The sequence below is a fragment of the Chinchilla lanigera genome, unplaced genomic scaffold (assembly GCF_000276665.1).
Source record: "Chinchilla lanigera isolate Chin_1 unplaced genomic scaffold, ChiLan1.0 scaffold00068, whole genome shotgun sequence".
Lineage (NCBI taxonomy): Eukaryota > Metazoa > Chordata > Mammalia > Rodentia > Chinchillidae > Chinchilla > Chinchilla lanigera.
Window position 1 is genome coordinate 9744221 of NW_004955469.1, and position 23787 is coordinate 9768007.

The 23787-nt window shown below is 45.7% G+C and overlaps 1 protein-coding gene and 1 long non-coding RNA gene across 5 annotated transcripts in view; one reads left to right on the plus strand and one right to left on the minus strand.

Moving 5' to 3' along the window:
* Window positions 1–23787, minus strand: part of Rbks (ribokinase) — a 96847-nt gene that overhangs the window by 9670 nt on the left and 63390 nt on the right. The window contains exon 8 of one of the 4 annotated variants that reach the window (XR_001236972.1): window positions 20347–20481. The exons of the other annotated variants lie outside the window; for them this stretch is intronic. The gene's annotated coding sequence lies outside the window, so the exon portion shown is untranslated. The remainder of the gene's footprint in view (window positions 1–20346; window positions 20482–23787) is intronic. 4 annotated transcript variants of the gene reach the window in all.
* On the plus strand, window positions 693–14728 carry LOC102011192. The gene is made up of 4 exons (XR_263445.2): window positions 693–1092; window positions 3546–3817; window positions 13003–13148; window positions 14471–14728. It is a non-coding gene; the product is annotated as an uncharacterized LOC102011192 (long non-coding RNA).

Here is a 23787-nt window from a genome sequence, read left to right on the forward strand (position 1 = left end):
AACTTCACAGGGACCCCCGCTGTCCCCACCACCCTCAGACTGAGGGATTTCAATCTCAGGCCCTCGACACTGTCCATGGTCACGCAGTTAGCAAACAGCAGAGATGCGAGGTGCACCCAGACTCAGCTGATTCCTTGCTCTGTTCACCTCGACCCACCCCGTAGATATTTGTGGGCCACTGGCAGGCAGGGAGGGAGAGGACAAAAGGAAATCACTAAGTAGAAAGACTCTCCTCTTTAGTACGTTAAGATCCTTTGCACTTCTTTCTCTAGGACCCTGAACACACTACACTTTTCTGTGTGCAGGCCTGCAGTCCGGGAAATCTGAACGTTCTGTTGATCACATCTCTGTTGCCTGGGTCTTTCCCAGTGCCCGGCCCAGTGCTTTGTGAAAAACTGACCTGACCTAGCGGCCCTAGTTCTGCAATGTCCTCTTCATGAGGAATCTCCCAAAGTGGCCAGAAGGCCCTGGCTCAACCTCATGCGACTTTCTTTTGTGTTGGTGAAAATGAAGGTTAGGTTGCCACGGCCCAGAGTTACTTGATCCTCCCATTGTTGAATCTATTTATACCACAAGGCTTTCAAGTGCCAATAAATTACTTGGCTGTTGATTCACATCTTCAGTGTAACTATTTTTACACGTTGATACAATTTTTTCTTTAATGGAAAGTGCTTTAAAAGTGGAAGCTGTATTGTATCACAGTGATGTTCCTGTAAGTAAAGTACTTTCCAATCAATCATTCTTGGAATAATGGAACAGTTCTCATTGATACAACATGATGGTTTTAACCTTTCACTGAAAATTATTTTTGTGCCGAAAGGGGTGATGGTATAATTCATCTTCCTTCATACAGTTACCCATGTGGCTACTATTTATTGCCTTCTCAGAACGATTTCCTCTTAAGGAAGAGCTGCTTCATGGATGTGGTGTTTGGAAATTCCTGCTTGCCTGAGGTCCCTCACTCCAGGGTTCTGAGACGTTCTGGTCTGTGGTCCGTGGGGAGGCTGCTGGTTACCAGTGCAGTGCAAGGACAGCAAAACCTACACCTGCGCCTTCTGTGGGGTGCGTGGGGCAGTGTGGAGGCAGTAGGCGGTGAGTGGTGAGTGGCTGGGAAGATGACCCCAAGGGCAGAGGCTGAGAGGAAGGCAGAGCTAGGGTGCGGCATCAGCATGGCGGCCTCTGCTGTCAGGCCCTGAGACAGTTGCGACGGGGAGGCCGGTGCCCTAGTCTTTTGCTTCTCCCTTTCATACTGTCTTCTCTGGCCAACACCACACTCTCCAGTACCTCTCCCTCTCCCCACTACTGCCTCAGTTTATGTCCCTGTCCCCAGGGTTCCAGTGAGAGACGGAGCACACTATAAACCCCGTGGAGCTGGCAGTAAATGCTTCACAGTGGTGGCTCTGCCACCCCACATACATATTACTACAGCTCCCAGTGTCTGGAGTGGCTCTTTTTTCTGAGATTCTGCTCAGATCGAGCTCTCTGCTGGGTGCTTTACATGCAATTGCCTTTATTTTTTCTCAAGGACCCTTTGGAGGAAGGCACAGTTGGGAGTATGGTGTGCGGTTACACCAAGTGGTGCTACATGGCGGGGTGAGTGTGGGCCTGCAGGCCACGCTCAGCTCACCAAGTTTGAGCCTAGGCAGAGGGGCCGCTTCTAATGTGTACAGTGTCCCATAAAAGCCAGCAGGAACCTGTGGGGCTCTTGTATTAGGGCTGAGGGAGCTGAGATTCAAGGAAAGGAACAATTTGCCCAGTGTAAAAAAAAAAGAAAACAAGGTGGTACAGAGCAGTGCAGATTTGTAGCAAGGTCATCTGTGAGTGCATCCAGCAACAGAACAGGTGGAGATGCTATTTTTGGGCAAAGAGATTGGGTTTGGCTATTGCTCAGATTTTCCCACTTCCCCATGGGAGGGGTTTATGTTTCCTATAGTGATGAGGAATGGCAGGGATGAGAGTGCGCGAATCATGAGTCTGTAGTGATGATCCCCTACATGGGGTCCCACTGTCCGCTATGAGCTTGAGGCAGGACCTCTGAGAATGTGAGCTAGAGTTGTCCTGAGCAGGGCTATCAGACAACACAGGGCACAAGGGAAGCAAAGGTTTCAGAAGAGATTTTTTTCAGATGAACAACCAGGGAGCCTAACCAGGTTAAGGAACAAAGGGCATTCAGGAGGTGCTCAACAAGGCAGGAAAAAATGGAGGCAGGAAAAACCCAGCTTCACAGGGTTTATAGGAAACCCTAAGGAAAGAGGAAAAGAGATTAACAGTAATCTGAATCAATGGTAATTTGAATGCACTCTACAGTAGCAAAATGGTTTTTTTTTTTGTCTTTTTGAGACAGGGTCTTGCTATGCAATTCATGCTGGCCTTGAGCTCACTCTGTAGCCCAGGCTGGTCTTGAACTTGCAATGATCCTCCTGCCTCAGCTTCCTGAGTGCTGGGATTACAGGTGTGTGCCACTATGCCCGGCCACAAAATCATTTTAATGTAAACATTCACTGTATATTTTGATTGCCCCTTGTAAATACAAATCCAAAGATAGAGCCTGGGCCACAGAGATGGGTTGAGGACGTGTAATACCACTAGTTGAAGCCGTATTAGTAGTAGGGAAAGAGGGAAGAGAGCAGTGTTGGAGAAGGAGTGAGTGAGCTGGCTGTGGTCCGCGTAGGAGATGGTTTATTAGCATAGGACTGAGGTGGGCGCAGGCGGGTATCAACAAGGTCCGGAAGCTGGCGTGGGGGTAGGAGTTTGAAGTGGAGCAGAGGTGAAGGGTCACCAGAGTGGAGGGCACCTAGGAACTAGGGGACCCGGAAATGGCTCATCCTCATGGTACGGGAGTCACCCTACATGAGAGCATTAGGGTGGAGAGAAAAATGGCGATGCAGGAAGCAGTGTGTTAGAAAGCACCCCGGAAAGGAGTCTAAGGTGCTATAACTGAATGCCGTGAGTGTCAACAGTGCAGGAAGTGTCACAGGAAGGTACAGGGGCGATGGCTGGAAGCCTCAGTTAGTAGGCTTTAGGGTCAGGGGAAGCTTTCACTTTCGAGGGCTGTGCGGGGAGCTAAGGATGTGAAAAAGCTGATTTATGAAGCACAGAATGGCCAGAGAGCGAAGGTTTAGGAGGGAGAGAAGCACTGACACTGATCGAGGAAGGGGCACAGGCAGGAGGGTGTGTGTTCCAGTCCCTTGTATCTTTCTGGCCCACCCTTCGGTCCTTCTCCTCCCATCCCACTGACATGGGTTTCCCTTGGGTTCCATCCTGGGCTCCTGGTCGTTCACATTTCCCATCATTCCCTGGGTGTCTCAACTACTAATACAGCCTCGACTAGCATGATTATGCATCCTACACCCATCGCTGTAGCCCAGACTCTATCTTTGGATTTGTATATACAAAATATACAGTGAATGTTCACATTACAGTTGATTTTGTTACTGCATTCAAATTACCATTTGTATACCTCCAAGTACTCCCCTCACTTCGAACACTCTTGTGCCACTGTTCTGGCCACTTTCTGAAGCAGTTCTGGAAATCCTCTTTTGCAGCTTTATGAGGTGTGATCAAAAACATGGTGAATGTTGCTGCCAAGTGGCCTTGCATGGAAAGGCAGGCTCATAAAAACAGGGTGCGTCCTCACCCACCTCGTTCACTGGATCTGGCACTGTGTGACTTCTGATTCTTCCCCAAAGTCAAAACGACCTTGAAAGGTAAACTTTAATCAATTTAGGACACTGAGGCAGCTATGACAGTGCAACTAATGACACTCATGGGAACGTCAGACTTCTAGAGCAACTTCCGAAAGTGGCAAGAGCAACAGGTAAGTGTGTTTAAAGAAGGGCAGAGTGTTCTGAGGGGAGTCAATGGTAATGTGTCTTTTACGTAATAAGTCAGAAAACAATCCAGATATTCACGGTATGTGCCACCCGTGCCTGTACTTCTGCTGTGGACCTGCTTCACCGGACTCATGTCTCCTTGGACAGCTCTAACTCAGCACAGCATGCCAAACTGACCGTAACTCTGCCCCACCGTGGGACTCTTTCAATTGTGTCCGTTGTGGCACCTGACCCTGGGTCAGGTGAAAACCTGGGGTCTTTGCGCTTTATCTCCTATATACTTAATTACCAGCTGCCAAGTTCAGAGCCTGAATATTTCTCAGGTCTGTCCTCTCATCTCCGCCCCTAGTCCCACTGCACTACCTCATGTCTAGATCACCTCTAGAGGTGTGCGTTCCCTTCCTGACTGGTCACTGTGCCTCCGATGGGGACCCTTTCGATCCATCCTCTACACTGCTATGATCTGCCCACCTCCCCGCTAGGCCCAAAGCCCTTTGAATGTTTCTCGTCTTCCTTAGGATACAGTTTTAGCTCCTTGACATGTCATACAAGTTCCTGAAACCACTCTTCCAGTCACATCTCCTACTTCTTCCTATTTACTCCTGGGTCTTTGTTCATGGCGACATCTTGGTGTGGACTCTTTCCTGGATGAACTCAGACAGTCACGCTCTAAGACTCTACCCCAGGCCCAAGCTTGGTCAGCACATATCTACTGCCTGGCACACTATGTTCAAAGCACCGTGCTCTGCTGACCCCACCAGCCTAGGTCAGCCGCCCACCCTCCCTGATGCTCCCTGTCTTCCTCATGACCTCTGTGTCCCAAGGCCTAGGGCTGAAGCAAGTGCTGCCTGATCACACTGTCACACGTGATGAGGGAAGGCGCACACGCTGTCCCAAGAGCAAGCCTGTAGGAGGGAGGGCAATCAAATGAGCTTGAGAAAGCCCTAGCTCACAAAATTCCTGTTGTCAGGAAAATGGGAGTGTGAGGAGGAGGAATGATGGGTATTAAGTGTGTTTTGGAAAAACTCCCATGTGATGAAGATCTCCAAGGGAAGATCTTGTCAGGCAACACAACAGACACTGGATGATCTTGCAGGGATGATGTCATCCCGACGCTTCATTTGTCAGGAATCTGTACCCGGGCAGGATGATTCACAGCCCAAACTGCCCAGGGACCCTAACGGTTACAGTCCTCGCATTCCTCCGCGATGCCTTCACACATTCCATCTGACAAGCAGATACCGCTTTCTTTTCTTTTCAAAACCTCTCCTTACACAAAACTATTCAGAGCCTACACTGTGGACATGAATTCCCCAGCCAGCTTGTGGTTTAGAAGCAAGGGAAAAGCAAACGGGACGAAACATGACTAAATCCCAAGTCAATGCACTGTTTCTTCTTAAGAAAGTATCTTGCAGGGGGTTCAAGAAAGGGAAAAGAGAGCGCGTATGAAATGCTAGGGTTCTGGCACGGTGCTGGGGCCCCAGGTCCCACTGAGACAGAGGGTCAGGCTTGTTCTCTGCACAGGGCTGAGGTCAGAATCCTTCAAGGGAGAGTGGTTCAAGGAGCTGTGCCAGTTGCTGTCGCATCTCACCCTAAGGCTAGCCTGTAGGCCAGTCCTACTCTGCCCTGTTGTCCGAGCTCTACGGACAGGGCCCCTGCCTTGTTCTCAAGTGCAGGAGGCTGAGGCCTGAGACCTCACTGGCCCTAGGAGAAGTCATGTTTTGTCCTCCAAGGTTAACCTCTGACAGGCAGGAGGCATGGGGGTGATGAACCAGGAGAACTGGCACAGAAAGAGCTTTTCACTCCTACCACTGCCTTTTTTTTTTTTTTTTAAGCGCTGTCACTTTTTCCTTTTTTTTGGTGCTGGGGCTTGAACTCAGGGCCTCACACATGCCATGTGCTAGGCAAGTGCTCCTCCGCTGAGCTCCACGCCCCGCCCATCTCTAGCACCTTTTAAGGATCAAAGTATGTTACATACATACACGAAAGTGTCACAACATAACCCAGTATTTGGCATAGTTAGTATATGCTAATAAAAACCGCAGATTCAGTGCCTGTTTAGCTGCAGTAAAGCCTCTTTGTCATTTTTACTTCTATTCACAGAACTGGGCATATGCATTCTCAACTGGGACAAAACGGCAAATGGCTTGAGGTCAGACAGACCTGGGTTTAAGACCTGATTTCACCACTTACTAGCTGGGTGACTTCTGGTATATTATTCTGGTACCTTTTCTGTTGGTTTATTTATCTGTACAATGGGAGGGTACTTTTAGGGCTTTCATAATTACTGAACTGGAAAATGTATTATCAAAGGGGCCAGCACAGCGCACGCATACAGTGAGTGTGCAACCAAGGTGGTTTCCTCTCCAAGGCCCCTTACTTTGCTCAGTTTTGCAGTGAAAGCTCAGAAAGGGACAGACAGGATTCTCAGGAACAAAGAGTTACTACCATCCTAGGACGGTCTGCAGAACTGGCTCTGTTCCAGCTCAAAGGAAAGAATAAGGAGCCAGAAGGAGGCAGAAGCCAGGCTCCTGCAGCTCTCCATGAGAGGGAGGCCAGGCTCCTGAGAGTTCTAGCAGAGGCCATCTGTGTGCTGGTGTGTCCAAAACCTATTCCCCTCTGGCGGTAGGGACAGACTCAAGTCTTTAGAGCTTGCGTATGGAGCCTGAAGCAATGTAAAGTATAAAGGATCCTCTCGTCACTGTGAGACGGAGAAGCCTGGAAAGTCACATGCTTTCACCTGGGGACCAGGAGCTGAGGATGAGCCATGACAGGCCCTCTGGGCTGAGGCACAGAGCTGGGGCAGACGGGGCCGGGTACAGCATGGGAAGGGTTACAGCTCGCCGGCAAGACACGCACTCCGGCACTGCTGCTCGGTGGAGCACTCTATTCTCCGCCACTGGGCAGAGGACTGCTGCCCTGGAAGAGGGGGTGGCGGAGCTCTGAGGGCGGCAGGCAGGCTGCACAGATGGCGCAGGAACAACGCGATTTTGGAGGACATTCCTCTAGCAGTGCCGGAACCTGAGTCAGGCTTATTCCGGCGAGTGACAGACATTAGACCACATGATGTGTGACCAACCTCCAAGAGAAAGCAGGAATCCCTGCCCAGAGTCTGCACTGCATCCAGGCCATGTGTTCTCAGCCGGGGCCATACGTCCAATGGGGCAGAAATCCATTTTTGGTAGGGTAAGGTGTAGGTGAAAAAAATCATAGTGAATACAATGGTTTGTGGCTCTTCGAAGCCACAGGACATAAATGTGTGTGTACGTGTGTGTGTGTGTGTGTGTGTGTGTGTGTGTGTGTATTTGTGGTATTAATACTTCATAGAGGAAGAGGGAGGGTGATTAGGGTAAAAAAAGTCTTAAAAGGCTATTGGGAATTGGGGTGATAATAATGAAAAAAATGTAGGGGAACACTAGGCAGGGCCTATTTCCCAGAGCACTGCGAGGGGCTGGGCCAGGTCTCCTGGTGCAGGACGGAGCCCTACCTAGCAAGTCCACATCACCACACACACTAGGCAGGGCTCGGCAACTCCTGCTTCCCTTCCACAGAGTCAGAAGACCCTCCACCTCCTGCCAGTTCCTGTCCTCTCTTCCTCACTGGACGGCCTCCATGAGCACCAGTCAGCTCTGGACAAGCCTCCAGCTCTGGGATAAGGAATTTAGCAAAAGGACGAGGACCAAGATCCCTGGCTTACCTTCCCAGATGGGACAGTGCCAAGGTTCCCTCCTGTGCCTCCCTCTGATGCACGAGCTGTGAGACGTGGTGCTACTTACGCAACAGCCGGGTACACAGCTCACGTCGGAATCTGCCCATCTTCTCTTATCAGCACGTTTACCCGTAAGAATGAGGTCACATCCTTCCCCACCTCAACCTTCTGCCTTCTGCCTTCCTGAGCTATAGTGGTTTATGCGCATCTGACAGCTAATGACAATCCAGAGTTCCTATTATTGTGTAAGTACTGCAGATTCTCATTCTAAATAAATCTGTAGGGAACATGAGGAATCATTATGTCACAAATATCCAATGACTTTGCCTCTGTCAGCCACTTTAATTCATGATAGTTAAATTTCAATTACTAGGCTTTGATAGTCTGCTTCTGAAATATTCTGTGATTAGAAGAGCCAATATTTTCTGGCTTAATATATTTCAAATGATCAGTATTTCAACTTGATAAATTGAAACTGCATGCTTCCCCTCCCAATCTTTTTAAAAAAACATTACTTGGGGTTGAGCCCAGGGCCTCGTGCGTGCTCAGCAAGGCCTCTAGCGCTGAGCTACATTGTCAGCCATCTTATTTTGAGTCAGGGTCTAAGTTGCCCATCCTGGCCTCAAACTTCTGACCTTTCTGCCTCAGCCCCCTGAGTAGTTGGTATTACAGGCATGCTCTACCATGCCTGGCAACAGTTTTGATATTATCTTCACTTCTGTCTTTCAAGTAAACACCTTTTTCCTCCTTGGCTGTACAATTTGTTAGCTCTTTGATTTAAAAACAAAACAAAAAAGATTTTTCCTCCAGTGCTAAGGAACAAACCCAGGACCTTGTGCATGCTAAGCAGGTACTCTGCTATTGAGCTAGGCACCCAGCATCCACCCCAAAAGACCAGTTTGGAGATATAATTCAGACACCATACAATTCACCCCTTTAAAGCACACAATTCAGTGTTCTTCAGTTAGTCACAGAGTTGAGCAACCATCAACACAATCTAATTTTAGAAAACTTCATCCCCCTAAGACAAACCTCATACTCACTGACAGTCACTTAAGCCGCCTATGGTGGCACATGCCTGTGATCCCAGTATGTGGGAGGCTGAGGCAGGAAGATTGCTGTGAGTCGGAGGCTAACCTGGGCTACATAGTGAATTCAAGGTCAGCCTGAACTACATGGTGACCATGTCTCAAAAGAAAAACAAAAACAAAAATAAAAACAGCCACTGCTCATTCTTTGTACTACATCCAGGGCTAGGAACCACTAACCTACTTTCTGTCTCAACAGATTTGTTAAATAGGCACACACTTTCGAGTAAAACCACTTCATGTTTTCATTCTGTAATTAACCAATAGCTTATTAACCCATAGTCAACCATAACTTAACCATAATTAAACAGTCATACTCACACCTAATCTGATTTTAGCTAACACTTTATGGGAACAGTGACGCTGATGTTAGCCTAGTGGGATTTGTTCTTTACTGAACTTCATTCCTATTAAATTACTGAGGCAACTGCTTTAGCTTGCTTCCTGTTCAGAAGTATTTACTAAAGTCTGTAAAGTTTTCAAATTAAATTATAGATGCCCCAGGAGCTTGCTGTTTAAGAATTCCTACGATGGAATTGTTTGTAAAAGATAATCTCTGAGGTAAATACGCACCCACATTCTTCCGGGACACAGAATACACATTAACTGCACTAGTGGGTAAATCTCCATTTCTGTAGAATTGGTTGGCTTGAGGGATTTTGTTTGGGATTTTCTGTGATGAAGAGGTTTGGCACTAAGCTGGATGCTAAACTCCCCTCTCGGAGTCGTGATTCCCTTGCACAGTCCTGCAGTGGCTGGTCGCTGGTGTGTGCCATGTTCTGGCCATGAGGGCCTCGGGATCCACGAATACCAGCCACTCTCACAGGTCATCACAGCGCATGCTTGGGACTCCCAGAGAAAAAACATGGCTGAACATGGATAGATTTTTCTAGCCTCTTGTAGCCACTAATCATGCAATGGTTTTCCTCTCCCTACCACATGACTGGTGAGCTGAAAGGGCAGAATTGGAGATGTACCGACCTGATCACGATAGAGATGAAAAGGGGTATCTGTCCAACAGAATGGCAAATGCTTTCCCGACTCAAGCCCCATACAATGCTTGCATCACCAGAATCCTGCCTGCAGAGTGACAAGTCCTTCCCTCTGTACTTTCTGATTTACAAGGCATGTTACAGTGTGATTCAATTTGAATTTCACTACAATTCTGTGAGATGGACCAGTTCAGTTTTTCAAATTCCACAAGAGAAGTCAAGTGTAAGAATCGGCTCCGGTCTGTGGCGAGGTGGCACAAGCAGGGTACCCCTGACTGAAGCCCTGTCCCCATGAAAGCAGTGCTTTGAGGAGGCCACACATGCATTCCAACTTCGCCCCCAAATACTTTGAAACTTTTAAAGAATATCTTCAAAATTTGTGGTATATTTTTGAATATCCTCAAGAGAGGCAAATCTAGCTCTCAAATTTGACATCAGAATTGCCTGAAAGCTTGTACAAACAGGGACTGCTGGGATCCACCCTCAAAGTCTCTAATCCATTAAATCCAAGGTGGCGCCTGAGATTTGCATTTCTAATAATTCCCAGGTGGCAAGTGATGCTGGTGTCCAGGGCTCTCTCCTCAGGAGGTTTTTTTTTTCTCCTAGAAAAAGTGAGTCATTGAAAACCAAGTCTACTGATTTTGGTGTGGGATCAAGCTAGGGAATTCCACTATTGGCCAGAAATAATGGGCAACCTATAAAGAACACTAGCTCTGGCAAAAATGAAGAATAAAGAGCTCCACACAGGTTCTGAACACTGGGGGTTTGGAAAGGACTAAATGTAAGCTTCCCCACCGGACTACTTTGAAGGGGAGGACACCTGCCTGTGTGCTGAAGAATTCTGCATGTGTAGGAACAGTGCGCACCCCACAACATTGCCAGATGTTCAGTACCAGTCTTTGGTTTTCCAGCTTTGGAAAATGAAAAGAAACAATGGAGGTGACACACTGAGAATCCGTACGAAGGGAGGATTAATAGCTACTGAACAGGGCGGGGTCTTTTCCTTGCTGCAAACGTGAAGGAGGTGGAAGACTTCGAAAGCACTCTGACGCTTCCCTCTCTAATTGTTTCTGTCGTAATTAGAATGGCACAGGTGAAAAGGTCTCATCTCGGATGCCAGAGATAAACATGTAACATTTTAGGAGAAGGATGGAGATCCCAGCAGAAAAGAAAAATGAATTACATTAGTATTTAAGCTGGGAGAAAGTCAATCCTTCATGTCACAGCAGGGAAAAAAGAGGTGGAGGAATGCCTAAATATTGGTTCTATTTTAATTTCAATTCTACATTACATTAAACTCTCCTTGTACTCTTTAATTTACAACACATGCTGACACAAATTGGTGTGCCTTTTCTTCTTTGACATCAGGATTCCTCGTGAATTATGTATTTCTATCTGGAATGAGGCTTATGGGGCTAAAACCTTCTTTCATTAAAAGAGATGAAAACAGCAGGATCACTGTGAGGTCAGGTGTAAAATCAAAGTGAGGCGGGGTGAGACTCACTCAGGACAGCGCCTCTCTGCCCAAAGACAGTGTAAGCGGTTTTAAAAATGACGCGATCTTCCCACTTGCAATACACTGATTAAACTTTAAATTCTACAAACCTTCATCCCAGAACTTCCAGGCTCCTCACTTATCGGCACCCCACGGGTGTTTAGTAACCATTTAAGGGCACAGGTGATTATAATAACTGCACCACTGGAATTTGATTTTACACTGAGACAAAAGAAATGCCCTACCCGATACAGTGTGTTTTGGCCACTTTAGTCTTCACACATGGATGTCAGGCAATGGTTCGTTTGCCGACAAAAAGAGCCCATTTGCTGACTTTTTCTGGGCCTGCCTGGGCCTCTGGGTCCACGCTCAGCTTTACCAGCTGGTGCTGGGCTTTGCACTGACCAATCACATCAGTACTGAGGTACAGCATTTTATTTTTTCTTCTTACAACTGAGGACTGAACTCAGGGCTTTTACCCAGATCTACATCCCCAGCCTTTTAAAATATTTTGAGACATGGTCTTACCAAGTTGCCCAGGCTGGGCTCTTAACTTGTGATCCTCCTGCCTCAGCCTCCTGGAGTGCTGGGATTACAGGCATGTACCACCACACCCTGCTAATGTGGAGCCTTTGGATGAAGCTTTTATGAACCGATTCTCACATCTTGATGGCTTTGTTAAAATGCAGACGCACTGTCCCTTATCACCAAATACACAGAACAGACACCCATGATTCTCTTCCTTCTCTACACCCTTTTCCACCTTGAGCCTTGCTCTGAAGGCCACCCGCAGCCATCTGACAGCGTTTCCCCCACCTTTGCCCTTTACCCACTGCCCATTCCATGCCAGGAGCAGCCACTGGGGAAAAGCTGTTTTGCACAGTGTCTGGTAATTTAAAAAAGAAGAATATTTTATGCTTTACAGTTATAAGAACAATGTAAAAACTATCCCTGAGTCAGGACGGCCACACGAAAACAGCTCCACCATAGCGGTCTTGGGCTGAATCTGGTGGTCAGCAGGCACGCCAGGCTACCCGTCACTTACTGGCACACGCCCGCTCAGGCCAGTGGCCGGCCAGCCCCAAGACCACAGAGAGCCGCTGTCACTGTGGGAGTGGCTATGCCGTGGGGCACTTGGCCTCTGGGGCTCAGGACAGGGCAGGCTGTGGTCCTCGTCACGGTCCTCTCTGCTCCACTGTGGGCGGCCACAGACAAGAATGGCTGTGCAGACTCAAAACTGGTGAAAACCTCCATTCTGGCCAAAAGTCTGTGGTGGATTAATTTATTCTACAATTAATGAAAGAAGTGGAATCTTGAGTGCAAGCTAAAAATGGAATTAAAAAGACCCCAGTCTTCAGGCAACATTAATGAACGCTTTGTATACAAATAACTTTACATATCAGCGAATAAATGGGACTTAAACCTAAAACGCCTGTCAGTAATTCACAGTGTTCCAAGGACTTGCCTTCTGTGGTCAGCACCCTTTTTTCTCCATGACTCCACTATTCTACACAGGAAACAGTTCACCCACTAGGATTTTGTATCTTACAGAAGACTTGCTAAAACATTTTCTGCCAAATGTTCATATTCTAACAGCTGCTTTTTTATTTCTGTGCGAGGTACTTGAAATAAAATCATTGTTCTCCGTGAAAACTGAAGCTTAATAATACAGAGCTACCAGATTATTAAACAGCAAAAGCATTTGATAACATTAGCAGCAACCACAGGTTCCACTTCTGCTGATGCACAAGATTTTCAGTAATTAGTCATTGCACAACATTGTATTTATGTCTTTTTTTGCTCGAGCTGTTAGGCCACAAAATCAGCAGGCAGTTGCTGTTATAAAAGGGCTCTCCGGGTTATTTATGTTTCTGCTTCCTTACAGTTGCTCTTTCACTCTTGGATCTTGAGCCAGGTCTATACTGTGACAAAGAAGGGAGGTGCGGAGCAGTTGTTCTGGGATTGTAACTGTCCTAAAAGCTGGTGTGGATGGTTCACAGCGAACTACACATGACTTGGCTTCAGTACCTGGTATTTCTGTCTCCCTCATCCAAATTCATCACACACTGGCTGACTCGTCTCTTCATTGGGAAGGGAGCATGCTTACATAAAGACTGTGTTTCTGTAAGGAGTAAGCCAGTGTCTAGACCACACATAGTAGGGCAAGATATCTGGACTAGTACTATGACACAGAAGGGTGGCGTTTCCTACTTTAAGCGAAGGACAGATTTCTGTTCTAAGTGCTTGTCTGCTGCACAGATCAGCAATTCCCGAAAGTGGGGGTGGGCGGGCAGGCAGGCATGCCAACGGAGGGCACACATGCAACCACCTGAGCTGTTTGACTCTTTTTGTAAATTAGAGTGGCCTGTTCTTATGCTATCTGCAGAGAATCACTGATGATATGATAATCCCAGTGGAAACAGGTTTCAGCCGTTAGGGGAGTCAGGAGTCAAAAACATGCTAAAAGCCATTGAGGCGGATGGAGTGAGCTGAGCCGTTTGTTTTGACTATGAGACGACCGTCTTCTTTTCCTCTCTTAAAGGAAATGAACTCCCATTGTGCCCTCTGAATTCTTAAGCGCTCTCACAGCCACTTCTCAACATGCCCACGGCTACCTCCCCAGTTCAGGTTGCCATCCCCCGCCCGGATCAGTACCTCAGCCCCTGGCTTGTTCTCCCCACCCCTCAGTCTTGTGGTCTCCCATTTATTCTTTATACTGCAGACTGCAGTCACATTCATCTTTTTATGAAGTACAAATCTGATTAAATATATCTCATGTGCGCATTCTTTAAGGGCTCCCCAGGGCCAAGAAGAAAGCGTGATGGCCTTCACCTACACCTACTCCTGTCATTGCCCCCACCCATCCTTTTCCACTCTTCCTTGCACTCTAAGCACTTTCCCAAAGAACCGTTACCAAGGGAAACCCCAAAGAAACCCACAAGTTTCACTGTTCTTAGTTCAATTAAGAAAACCACTAGTTTAGGCAGTCGTACAGCTGGGCGATACACTGTTAGTCTCCTACTTGTTTTGCCGCAGATGATACTTCCGCATGTGTGTTCTTATGGTCACAGTTGCCTAGGTTACTCTTCAGGGACATGAAGACCCCTTTTGTTGAAAACACAGACTCTCTACTTCCGCTGGTGGATGTTTAATGGGGTCTGGACCAGGATGAAATGGCCTGGCATCTCTGCCTACATATTGTGCCTGGCCCCTTTGCTGCCTTAACCTTTGGGTCAGGTTCTGCTCAGCTCTCCATGTAGATGTGTTGATCACATAAGAAATGTTTTGTCCAGAACTGTGATACAGGATTAACTTGACCTAGACTTTCCTCATCTCTCTCCTCCTCCTTCAAGGCCGAAGACACCCACCAGTTGTCATGACAGCACACACCAGACCATGAAAGGAATAAAAAGAGGTGGCAGCCACCTGTGGGAGACCTCTGCTTGTTCCGCGGAAGTCCTGAATACTCTTTCCCCTTATTAGCCTGTCTCTCTCCCTCAGTATTCCTATCTGACCCTGCTAATTCCCCAGCTGTGGGATAGAGAAGCTGATGTGTGCGGGAGGCTCCCGCTTCTCACTCTTCGGTCACTGAATAAACTTGTGTTTCAACACTCCGTGTTTGGGCTCATTTTTGGGTTTGAGACACTGGACAGAATAACAATCCCACCCTCCCTTGCAGATTGGTAACAGAACGACTGGAAGGGGCACAACCATGCCATGCTCGCTGTGGCTTCTGGGCCATCTCCTGAGCTGTTGCCTCGGCCGGGGTTACCCCTCACCAAACTGCCTACCCTTCCGCCCACCCCTTCCATTCCCTCTCGCAAAGCTTCCTGGGGCTCCTCAGCTTGAACTCCCACAGCACAGGGGCGCCCCTCCCAGCACTTTTATTCTGGCCCAGTGGGCTGTACGCTCTTCCAGACCCCGAGCTCCCTGTGGCTAGGGGCTGTCTTACCACACCAGTATGACCTCGTTACACCAGCATGTGCCTCCACAAAATTTGATGTGCTGAGCAACTGGGCATACAGTACGGATTATACTTTGCCACACTTTCCTACACAGGAATTTTCCTTTTTTATGGTACTGAAGATTGAATCCAGGGCCTCACACTGCAAGCGCTCTACCATTGAGCTATATCCCCAGCCTTTTTTATTTTGCATTTTGATAAAGAGTTTCTCTAAATTGCTCTACCTGGCTTTGAACTTGTGATCCTCCTGCCTCAGCCACGCAAATCGATGGGATTACACCATTATGCCCATCTCTACTTCTTAAAAGACCGTTTTCAGTGCTAGGGGCCACTTTTGTTTAATCCTGGAACTCTTAGAATTTTCTGAGACTAAGATGACAGGCAGCCTAAGGGTCCTGACTGTGATCCCTGGATGTGAAGAAACCCAGTGTTGTGACCTAGAGATCTGAAAAACAATGCTCAGCATCCTAAGGATGAAACAGAAACCTCCTCACTGTATCTGTCTCCAAAAATTAAGAGGATTTTTCTCATGTTTAGACAGAAGGTGGGTTTTCAGCAAAGTGAGATGCTGGAATTAAGATTCCTATAGAAGTTCTGGTTCAGTTCTTTAAAAAGAAGGTGCCAATTCTGGTAGGAAGTTATAATTCCTTACCAGTTATAAACCCTTACCAGGGTTTTCAGATGCCTGGGTTTTCAATCGATCACATGCAAGATTAAGAAAGATAATTTTATTAATAGGGAAAGAGGGAAGGGGAGCAATCTGATTTGCCTTGGGACTACTGGGGGAAGTAGGAAATATGTGTATTTCATGTAAATCAGTCACAATTTGATCCAAACAATTAGATTCCCGAGTGCTAACACTTGAAGTTAAAGAGAAGACTAAGTGGATGAAAAGGAATTTTCCAACTGGTATTACAATAGTCACGAGGAAGTCATCTAGCAGATGAAACTGTGCCCTTGCTTTTCTCAATTTTGGTTTATTTTGACCATGGAAAGAAGAGGATATAAAATTTAATTTTTAGAGACTCTCAGAGGATATGAATTCCAGAACTGTCCTATCCTCAAACTGCAGCTTTGTCAAGTGTGGACCATAGTATAAAGCACCTTTCTCTACATGTTTTTTGTTTGTTTGTCTGTTTTTTATTTTTCTTCCAGTACCAGGAATTGAACTCATGACCTTGCGCTTGCACTTGTCAGGCAGGTGCTTTGCTGCTGAGCTAAATCCCCAGCCCCTCTACATGTTTTTATAGGAATAAAAATTGGAAGAAAGCAAGAGAGACTTGCCTTAACGAGTTACACCTTTAAGCTAGGCATGGTGGCACATGCCTATAATCTCAGCACTTAGGAGGCTGAGGCAGGAGGATCGCTTCAAATTCAAGGCCAGCCTGGGCTACATAGTGAGTTCAAGGCTGGTCTAAACTACATAGTGAGACCCTTTCTCAAAAAGAAAAGAAAAAAGAACTGCCCCTCTAAAACCCCCCAAGAAACCCCGAAAAAGTTACACCTCTGAACACTGTCTCACTATGTTCCGTTCACATATACACGGGCATGGATGCACACAGTGTTCATGTCACTGACAGTTTATTCACAGAACACGTACCATCTGGATAGGCAACGCACAAAGTGCACAAACCACTAACTCACAGCATGTACCCACACTTCCATACAGAGGACAGCCAGGTGTTTGGCGAGACAGGAACTGCACCCCTGTTTTCGATGGGTGATGAGGATCCTGTGCATGGCTCTAACTCTGTGGGCCCTATTGTTTGAGTCCAGATATTTTTTCACCTCCTCATAGTTTTAGGTTCCCCAAGAAACACTGCCACTCCATGGAAGGCCATCAGCCCCCGCAGGTCTGTCCTGGGGACGCCACTAGAGCAGCCTAGGAAAACTGGCAAGGAGCAGTGCACAGAGTCACTACCAGCTTGTCCCCTCAATTATCAGCTCACGTAAGTAAGGGTGAGAGGTGAAGTTGAGATGTAGGATGCTGAGCAGAAAAGAAATCCTAATCGCAGATAAATAAGCAAGCTCTGACCTTACGTCACCCTTTCAGAGATGGGCAGACAGTTCCTGTCCAGGCCCACAGAACTCTGTATCTAGATGCGTTTCTCTGTGGGCTTTTGCTAAGGCTGAGGTAACGGTTTCTTCGCCACCTCCATGCCCGTCTTCCACGTGACCATGCTCCGCCTTTCCTCTTGCACTGTTATCTGAGTTCTGAACTAGGATGAGGGCCCTGATCCCTCCGGGAGCCCCTATCATGAGGGGTCCTCAGCACCCGTGCATACACCCTCCAGTTGGGAAAGTGGACCAAACAGCCTCACATTTGGCCCCAGTTCAGTTCTTCAAAGTAAGGATGGCATTTTGGTAAAACAGGTACAATTCGAATTTTAGAGCCCTGGGTTTCCAAGTGATCACATGCAGAATTAAGAAAGATAATTTCAGATATTGAATTCTGCCTGATTAGCTAAGAAATGAGGTGATCTGCTGATGTGGAAGTAATGTAATAGAGCTAATATGGCCCCTTGGGCATGACAGATGTCTTCTTGTGTCTTGTCTGTCAGTCTCCTTAGCAATTACCCTGTCCTCTGTCTTTCCTTTACAGTCACTGAACTTCTTTTTGTCTTCTTTATCTTTCCTGGCCATGGATGTCAGCAGAGTTTGCACACAGTTTTACTGATGTCTTCCTATAGTCAGGAGGACTATTTTAGAACTTTATTTGGATTTTCTTTGTTCCCTGATGCCAATTCTAGAGATGCCATCTGCTCTCTTAAACTTAATTTGGTTTTGGCCTGGCTTCTGTATGACTGCAGGTACAACAATCTGATACGTTTTAAAATGGAAAACTGATTTTGTTGACAATTCATTTAGAAAAAAGCATTTCTATCTCAAATTTATCTGTTCCCTAGCCCTCTTACATGCAGAACATCAGGAATGTAAACAATCCTGTAGATCAGTCCCTTGAGAAAACTGAGGCGTAGGGAGACAAAGTGACTCTTGCACTCAAACTAGTTAAGAACTTTCCCAGAAGGAACTAGAACACTTCCATTACTCACAGAAGGCCTGTTATTATCCGCCATCCATTATGTTAAGCACTGGGACTGCCTAAAAAGGCCTCTTGGAGCTTGGCCTTGAAGATGGGTAGTTTGCTAGGCCAGGAAGTAGGAGTGTTTTCCTGCCACTCAACTAGAAAGCTAATGTGGGAACATTAAAAAAGAGGAATCACATTTTCACTCGCCTTTATAGTTTCACAGCTCAGCCTCCTAATTAAAGTACTTTAATGAGCCAGGGATGGTGGCACATGGCTGTTATCCCAGCTACTTGGGAGGCTGAGGCAAGATGATCACAAGTTAGAGGCCAGCTTGGGCAACTTAGTGAGACTCCGTCTCAAATGAAAAATTAAAAGGGTCAGGTACATACCTCGGTGGTAGAGTGTCCCTGAGTTCAAACCCTAGTATGGAACAAGAAAAAAGTTGAATTCTCCTCCAGGTCCGGACACTCAGTGACAAGAAAGAATGGATGTGAGCTGTGCAGAACCTTTGTTATCCAAAGGGCACAGTCCCACCACACCACTACCCAAGCAGCCTACCCTTTGCCCTGCTGTATAAGAAACTTAAGTTGAATGGTGGTGGGATGTGGGTTCTGTCCTTCTGCTTGCAGGAGGTGAAGCAAGCTGCTGGCACATTTCTCCAGTAACCCCAAATGACCCACATAGAGTGAATAATCAGCTACCATAGGGGCATACCTAAGAGCTAAGGTCTGTGAGAGCTCGCATGTGCCAGGCACCGTTCTCAGGATATATATGCACTATTCCACTTAAGTGAGGATGCAGCGTACTGTACAAAGTAAACAAGGCCTTTGCAAGATTTGGCAGCTTCTGAAGATCTAGAGAAAAGGAGCAATTATAGAAAGTCTGTATCATGACAAGTGACAGGAAAGTCAGTGCTGGAATGTCAAATCAGAGAGAGTGTGAAGGCTAGGCAGATTGCCACCAAATCGAGAGGCAGAGTGGTGAGGTGGGAAGTACATGGGAGCTGGAGTCAGCCAGGCGGACGTAAGATCAATCCTGGATCTGCCAACTTACCAACTGAGTGTCCCTGGGCAGGTCTTGCAATCTTTGGGCCACAGTTTCTTCCTTTCAGAAATGGGCAAAAACCTATCCTGCAGGGGTTTTCTCAGAATGTGAGGAAAATCAGACCCATCATGGGGCCTGGCACATAGTAGTACTCAGCTTTTATTACTGGCCCAAGATATCCTCATGTACCTGAGAATCTAATTTAGGGATTAAGGTGAAAGGAATTTCAGAGGTCACCTTTAGGTGCACTACATAAGCCTTCAACATAGCATGTCATTTGCCCAAAGCAGCATGGCTCATCTCCCCAAAGCCTCATGTAGTTATAGGTGGGAATTTTCAGAGGTGGCTGGATCTAGGGTATATGATGCTGCGATGAAGAGTGTATGATTACTAAATTAGTCCACTGATCGGTCTGGCACAGTTCTGGGTATGGATAATAGGAAGGCCCACCCTGGGTGTGAGTGCTGCTCTCTCTAAATATGGCTAGCCTGGATAGAATATAAGGGACAGAAAGAGGGCCAGTGTTATCACTTGCTGCTGCTGCTTGTTTGCTGCACTGCTGCCTTCTGCCCACCATGCGCTGTTTCTCCTCTGCGTGCCCCTCTGGCATGCTACTTTGCCTTAGGACCAGCCAACTCTGAACTGAAACCTCTACAAACCGAGTTAACTAAACCTTTCCTCCTTTAACTCTGAGTGTTGGATATTTGTCTTTCTAATGAGAAAAAGTACCTAAGACAGTGGTAAATCAGGATCAGAACTCACTAATTTGCCTTTAGCCATGGAGACTAGTGATTATAGCTGAAACATGCAAAACTCTTGAGATATTTCACTTAAAAGGTGATTCATTTGATCCTGTTGGTTTGCCTCTGATTACTACACTTTAGGTCCTTATCAAAGCATATTCACTTATTTCCTAGTGCCTATTAGTCTTCTAGGGCTGCCACAAGAAAATATCACAGATTGAGTGGCTTATAATTTATACAACAGAAATAGGTGCCAGCAAGATGGGTTTCATCCTGAGGCCTCTTCTTTTGGCTTATGAGTGGCCTCCACCTTGCTGTGTGTAACATGTAACACGGCCTTTTTGTGTGTTTATGTGCAGATAGAGTTCAAGCTCTGGTAACTCTTTTCATAACGACACTAATACTATAGGATCAGGACGCCACCCTGTGATCTCAGTTAAGCTTAATTACCTCTACACAGGCTCCATCTCCAAATGCAGTCTCTTTGGATATTAGGGCTTCAATGTACGTATTTGTCAGGGATGTAATTTGGTCCATAGCATTGTGTCACATGTTCCCCCATCCTCATGGACCCTCCATTCAGGCCTATTTCAGACAGGAGATACATAAATTATTAAGTGCGTGAACGTGAGGTGGCACCTACTGCTTGGTCCCCTTTACAAACCCTCCTGGTCACCCCACTCACCAAATCTAAGAAATGTGGCAAAAGCCCAATTTCAATATATGATGAATTGTGAGAGTGAGGGTCGAAGAGTTAAACTGAGATATCTAAGCAGATTCATTCAGGGAAAAAAAAAAAACTTGAACATGAGGAAAGTTTCTCTGAAGATCTGCTGTACATTTGAATGATGAAGAGAAACAGTGAAGATTTGACATTTATTCTGGTATTTCCAAGGGGAACTGTATAAAGTAACATATTTTTAAGGAAAGTTGTTTCTTTAGAAAGATTAAGGAAAAAAAAAAACCTGTCAAAATATGTAGTGAAATATTCAGAGTAAGGGCTAAGTGCCCTGAGGATGAAGGTAATGTGGCTATATTTCTCTGGCACGAGGAGTCTGTTCATTCAGAAGCTGTCCTGAATCAAGGGTTACTCAGCGCAGTCACAGACATTTTGGATGTTTGAGAGGTTCTTTGTGAGGCCGAGTGAGGCTGTTACTGATCACTGGCTCCTCTGTGAGGACAACGCCCAGCAACCCTTGGAAAAATGTTATCACCAGTCCTGCTTGCCAGATGTGGCTCTGAAAAGCTTCTGGCTATGTCCCACAATCATATGTAGTTCAAATTATAAAGTAATACATGAAAAATATAAGCTTATGGAAAAACTCAAATAATTCAGAAGAATAGGGAATAGGAAGTGGAAGTCTCCTTGTATTACACCTTCTCACCAATCTAGTCCTCTTCCCATGAACAGTGAGTCTAACAATCTGGTAGGGTTTACTCCCAAGTTTAAAATAGCATTTATTTATAGCGAGCTGTTGAGTTTAACACATTTTTATCTATTTATGCAATACTGAGCACTGACTCCAGGCCTTTGCACTGAGCTACACACCCAGCCCTTTTCAAACTTTTGTGACAGGGTCTTGCTAAGTTGCTAAATTGCCTGAATTCTAATGAGAGTGAACATTATCTCATTTCTTTATTATTTTGTATTTCTTCTGTGAACTGCTTATTTACATTACTTTAGAGAAATATTAAATTTTTTCAGTTGTAGATGTCTCTTCTAATTATATATTAATCCCTTGATGCTGCAAATATTCAAATTTGCTGTTAGCATTCAAAAGCAGATGAATGTGCATAGAAAAGAATTCCGAAGGATTTAAACCAAAGGTTAACAGTGGTTCTATCTAAGCGGTAGGATCATGAGTACTTCACTTTCTTCTTTATGTGTTTTCACGCAAGAACACTAAGCAGATTGAATTAATTTTATAAGCAGAAAAAAAAAATCCCAGTAGAGCAATTAGTGGGATAAAGGAGATGAGGCTTTCATGGAAGGTCTAGAAAAATATTTCCAATTTTATTTTGAGTAGTGGCAGTATCCACACAATGAGTCTCCCAAGATCAAAATTTGCAGGAATTTTGGATTAAAATTCCTCTTCTTGGATTAAAAACAGACATGGCATAGGATACAGAATCAATACACAAAGTCAACAGCATTTCTATACTCCAGTAATGAGCCCACCAACAAACGAGGAAAACAATTCTATTCACAGTAACATCAAAAAGATTAAATACTTCGGAATCAAACTAACCAAGGTGGTCAAAAACTTCTGTGATGAAAAGTACAGAGCTCTGCAGGAAACAATTACAGAGGACATCAGAAAACACAAAGACGCCCCTTGTTCTTGGATGTGCAGAGTTAAATTTTCAACATTGCCATATTACCAAAAGTGATATATAAGTTTCATGCAATCCCTATTAAAACACCAACAACATTCTTTACAAAATTTGAAAAAACTATAATTCCTCTGAAACCAGAAGTGTCCAGAAAAGCCAAAGCAATCCTGAGTGAAAAGGGCAAAATGGGGAACATCACAGTATCAGATTTCAAGTTATACTACAAAGTTATAGTAACAAAAACAATATGGTACTGGTATAGAAACAGACACACAGAACAGTGGAATAGAACAGAAGACACAGAAACGACCCCTGTATCCCCAGCAATCTGATTTTTGGCAAAGGGGTCAAAAATATACATTGAAGAAAATATAGCCTCTTTAACAAATGATCCTGGGAAAACTGGATGTCCATGAGCAGAAGACAAAAACTGAACCCCTCAGAAACCCCGTAAGTTATTAAAAAATACCAAGAACGTGTATTTAGATGTTGCTGGGAAATGCAGTTGAATGAGAGTCACAGAGACCATCATGGCAGTGCCCAGGTTAGAGCTGGAGTGCTCAGTCCCCTCAGCCCACGATGGTTAGGGAGGAGTCAGCACCAGATTGTGTAGGGTGGGAAACACCTCTTACGATCACTTGTGTTTGGAATTTCTAATTACATGTGGCAATACCAGTTTTGCTTTCCACTAGTGGTAGTGGCATAGTGGGGCAGGGTGGACAAAAGATCATACCAAGGTAGGAATAATGACTGCTCAAATGTGGGATTTTCAAAGACTGACTTGTCACTGTGCATCATAAGAGGTCAATAAATAGGAATCTATCCTTGAGAGCAACCTGGATGGCTGAAGGTCAGACCCCAGGATGAGGGGAATATACCAAAAAGAATCACCTTCAGAGCCAGGTGTGTGGTGCATGCTTGTAATTCCAGCATTTGGGTGGCTGAGGCAGGAGGATTGCTGTGAGTTCGAGGCCAGCCTGGGCTACATAGTGAGTTCATGGCCACCCTGAACTACACTGCAAGAACTTGTCTGGAAAACAAAACAAAACAAAAAAAAAACACCACCTTGGAAACTTGTAGGTAACCTGCCAGCCCCAGAAATTATCTCAACCCAATAAAGTGCTTCCCTGCCAACTTCAACAAAAGCTATCTACACTTCCTACTACTATAACCTCTAGTTCAGGGTGAATTCTCAAGCCCTGGGTAATCCTGGGGGCTGGAGCCTCACCAGCAACTCTGAACACGGCAGGACTCAAAATAATGGGTTAAAAGGAACAAAGAATAGGAAGATAAATCTCTTAGGCCCTGGCTTTTGTTCACTTTCAGTTTACTTAAATCTCCTGAATTATCTTACGTTATTATATAGTGAGTGATTCTTGACAAGGCAAAGTTAGTTTTTGGACTGTTCTAGGACTTAATCACTGACATAAAGAAAGCAACGTATTTATCAGGAATTTTACATATATTACAGGGCAAGAGAATTACCACTGCTTTATATCATACTAGCACAGTAATCCTAAAATATTACCATGCTTGGGTGTGCATGGGAATGCACAC